The sequence below is a fragment of the Oncorhynchus keta genome, chromosome 10, assembly GCF_023373465.1.
Source record: "Oncorhynchus keta strain PuntledgeMale-10-30-2019 chromosome 10, Oket_V2, whole genome shotgun sequence".
NCBI lineage: Eukaryota > Metazoa > Chordata > Actinopteri > Salmoniformes > Salmonidae > Oncorhynchus > Oncorhynchus keta.
Window position 1 is genome coordinate 42838297 of NC_068430.1, and position 4654 is coordinate 42842950.

A 4654-nucleotide genomic window follows, 5' to 3' on the forward strand; every position below is an offset into this window, starting at 1 on the left:
CTTAGTCTGCCTGTTCTTTCGGCACAGCACTCAGCATAGCCTTGCATGCAAACCTAATTGGCCTCAGCTGCTGATGCGACGCTATCGACCGGGGCATACATTCACAATATTTTGTAACTATTTCCAAGGTAGTTGCTGTAAATGAGAATGTGTTCTCAGTCATCCTCCCTGGTAAAATAAGGGTTAAAAAAAATACTGGAACCTGCTGCTCACCAATGCTGTATGTTCCATTTACTGCACAAAAACTTTGTTAGGATGAGACCCTCACCTCTCACACACAGAGACACAGGCTAATGCTGTTAATTTAAAGTCATCCCACCAATTTGGCCTGCTGATTAAATGCAGGTGGATAAATGTTTGGGGAGGTACATTGTTTCAGGGAATAAAAGGATTAAAGTAGTGTTTGCACATTTTTACTCCTATTCGTTTGACCTTTTATTCTTGTTTTAGCTATTATAACGTGCATGTTTTATGTCTGAGTATTTATTGGTACTAAAACTCAGGATTTTGAGTCTACTTTTGAAAAACGACAAGAGACAGCCCGCTTCATCACACACTATCACAGGTTTGTACTGTTCTGACATTCTTTTGCAGCTTGTGAACTACAGTGGCAAGAAAAAGTATGTGAACCCTTTGGTAATTACCTGGATTTCCGAATAAATTTGTATAATAGATAAACACAGTCTGCTTACACTAATAACTCACGAACAATTATACATTTTCATGTCTTTATTGAACACACCATGTAAACATTCACAGTGCAGGGTGGGAAAAGTATGTGAACCCTTTAATTTAATAACTGGTTGACCCTCCTTTTTGCAGCAATAATCTCAACCAAACATTTTGTAGTTGCAGATCAGACATGCACAACAGTCAAGAGGATTTTTGGACCATTCCTCTTTACAAAAGGTCAATATTATTGGGATGTCTGGTGTGAACCACTCTCTTGGTCATGCCACAGCATCTCAATCAGGTTAAGGTCAGGACTCTGATCGGTCCACTCCAGAAGATGTATTTTCTTCTTTTGAAGCCATTCTGTTGTTGATTTATGTGTTTTGGGTCGTTGTCCTGTTATATCACACAACTTCTGTTGCGCTTCGATTGGCGGATAGAAAGCCTTACGTTCTCCTGCAAAATGTCTTGATTAACTTGGGAATTCATTTTCCTGTCAATGATAGCAAGCTGTCCAGGCCCTGAGGCAGCAAAGCAGCCCCAAACCATGATGCTCCTCCACCATACTTTACAGTGAGGATGAGGTTTTGATCTTGTGCTGTGACTTTTTTTCTCCACACAGTGTTGTGTGTTCCTTCCAAACAACTCAACTGTAGTTTCATCTGTCCACTGAATATTTTGCCTGTAGTGCTGTGGAACATCCAGGTGCTCTTTTGCCTGCAGCAATGTGGGTTTTCTTGGACAACAGTGGATTCTTCTGTGGTGTCCTCCCATGGACACCATTCTTGTTTAATGTTTTACGAATCGTAGACTCGTCAGAGATGTTACCATGTTCCTGAGATTTCTGTAAGTCTTTAGCTGACACTAGGATTCTTCTTAACCTCATTCAGCATTCTGAGCTGTGCTCTTGCAGTCATCTTTGCAGGATGGCAACTCCTAGGAAGAGTAGCAACAGTGCTGAACATTCTCCATTTATAGACAATTTGTCTTACCATGGACTTATGAACATCATGGCTTTTAGAGATAATTTTGTAATCCTTTCCAGCGTCATGCAAGTCAACAATTCTTAATATTTAGGTCTTCTGCGATCTCTTTTGTTCAAGGCATGTTTCACATCAGGCATTGCTTCTTGTGAATAGCAAACTCACATCTTGTGAGTGTTTTTTTTTATAGGGGAAGGCAGCTCTAACCAACATCTCTAATCTCACCTCATTGATTGGACTCCAGGTTAGCTGACTCCAATTAGTTTTTGGAGAGGTCATTAGCCTAGGGGTTCATATACTTTTTCCAATCTACACTGTAGATGATATATTCAATATAGACAAGAAAAATACAATAATGTGTGTTATGAGTTTAGGCACACTGTGTTTGTCTATTGTTGTGACTTATACGAAGATCAGATGAAATTTTATGACCAATTTATGCAGATATCCAGGTCATTCCAAAGGGTTCACATACTTTTTCTTGCCACTGTATGTTCTATTGGAGCTCTATTGTGATGGAACATTGCTGTGTGCTGCACTCTTTTACTGCATTTTAGTACAATATTTCTTATGGCAGTTTAACCTTGAGCTGGTTACTTCAATCTTTGATCATCCTGGAATGTTGGATCCTCAAGCTGCCTAGGACAAGAATCAGTATATTTTGTACATAATTATTTGTAGGTGTTTTTGTGTGCATTTGTTAAATAAAACAATTCTATCAGAGTTTTGACCACATACAGTGGGGTAAAAAAGTATTTAGTCAGCCACCAATTGTGCAAGTTCTCCCACTTAAAAAGATGAGAGAGGCCTGTAATTTTCATCATAGGTGCACTTCAACTATGACAGACAAAATGAGAAAAAAAATCCAGAAAATAACATTGTAGGCAAATTATGGTGGAAAATAAGTATTCATGTTTTTATTCAAATTTCACCTGGACAACCCCTGGTTTTTGGTTTCCCCTGCCGGTTCCTGGAAGGATAAGGACTGTGTGCGGAGAAGTGATGACTGGGGCTGCTGGGGACTTTCCTGGACCATGGCTGATGTGTGACAGGTGGGTGCTACGCTTAGGCCATGGTGGACTAGATACTTATGGAGGAGCACCTACTACAGAAGAACTGTGAATGACCAAAACAGCAAGGTGAGCTCCTGGGCACCTGTATGTTAAGACTGAGTTTCTCTTGGCCGTAACATCAATGACCTTGTCCACTCAAACAAACTGCCCAACAGAAAGTTTTGCTCAAGCCCTGCTCCACAGCTCTGCTCAAGCCAACTTCCCACAAATGATGAACCTTCCTAGATACTTTAATCTTTCATTAATTGGCCATGACCTGCTTTTGTTTATTGTGCTTTAGTGTAATATTTTCTTTAGTGCTTTAGTGTAAAATTGTACTTCCAATTCAGGTTGTAGCTGCCAGTTGTACAATGCCTAGTTGAAATTGAAACCATAACTTATTATCTCTTTCCGGTTCTCACAACCCTGTGTGTGCGTGTTCTCACAACCCTCACTGGCATATCCCTCTGATGCACAGAAACCATGCTCACGAAGGGTAGAGTGCTAAAAGTACTCCTAAAAGGTTTTCTACAAGGCATGCCACATCACTTCGACCGTGACCCCTGACCTATACTTCAAAGACAGGACAAGGGGATTATTTTGACCATTTTATTCCATTTCACAGACCCATTCAGTTAGTTTCTCCTGTATTTGTTACCATGGATTGCTTAGTGCCTACAGCTCAGGGGAAATGACAAAATATATAAAACAAGAGATCAAGGCATATTGATATCATTAGGGTTTCTTACTAAGAGCTGATAATGCCTTTCTGTTTTACCTTGAATGTATAATCTCTCTGTTTTCATGTTGCTTTGCATTAAACTGGTTTTGGTCTAGAGTTATTAGATCGTACATACTGTAGACTGGTAACAGACTGTGCTCTTTCTCATCCATGTATTTTTTCCTATCTCCCTTTATCTGGCTTATTCCATCAGTAGGGGGCTCAGAGGAATCTACTATGTCACGCTTAACAAAACTCAACCAAATTCAATTAACTACTCCACTGTGAGTTATCCAACAAAAATCTCCACTTTCACTTTGACTGCAGGATATGGCATGTGGTAAGAATCTTGAATTAAATTAAATATATATATATTTTTTTTTAAGATTTCCGCTTTTTTAAATTGTTAAGTTACTTAGGAACTTAAGAAATATTTGTGTATGCATGTAAAAAGGATGAGAGTTAAACTACGATTTTAAAATGCATTGAATGGCTGAATGACCATGACATTTGATCTCATTACTTCAGGTGAAAGAGCAAATCCAAACTCACTGGACCGTTTGATTGATCAAGTGCTTCTGGGGGACTAAATTTAATAGATACATGGATAAATGAATGCATACATGAATAAATGTTTATTGATGGTGTTTGAAATAAGCTTCCAACATTCACTGTCTGTAAACATCATTGATTAGCCAGCGAGTTGTTGATTACTGATTAGCCCTGATGTTTCTGTTTCATGCTTTTTCAAATTCTAACAGCTTTTGTATGTCAGTGGTTTGAATGTGACTTTTGACACTTTGCTAAACAACAGAGGAGACATCTGAACAGTATATACTGAAAATATTAGCTGTCTGCAGAATGGGGATAGGCTGTAAGAGACTGAGGAGGTAGTGAAGAAGCATGTAGTAAGCGCCTCAGCCAGTCCATTCCCACACATCACAATGTCTAAGCATAGGGTTTCTGTAGGAGGTTTTCTATACACCTCAAACATCAATATTATAGTTAACACTGTTTCAAGATCAAGTTGAAACAGTTGCTTGATGTTTTAAGGCACTATGGGGCTAACAGGAAATTAATGTTAACTTGGAAGATCAGGTCTAGCCAGGTATAAGCCAGTGTAAGCAAATTAATACAGGTTCTGGGTAATCCAAACTGATATTCTATTATGTTTCACCGTCATTTTACTTCACAAATGGAACATATCAGTTTGGATTCCAGGCAAT

At 38.9% G+C, this 4654-nt stretch overlaps 1 long non-coding RNA gene across 1 annotated transcript; it reads left to right on the forward strand.

Moving 5' to 3' along the window:
* The first annotated feature begins 395 nt into the window (after window positions 1-395).
* LOC118389527 (uncharacterized) lies at window positions 396-4095 on the forward strand. Its single transcript, XR_004826749.2, has 4 exons — window positions 396-565; window positions 2633-2707; window positions 3646-3768; window positions 3957-4095. It is a non-coding gene; the product is annotated as an uncharacterized LOC118389527 (long non-coding RNA).
* Window positions 4096-4654: the final 559 nt, after the last annotated feature.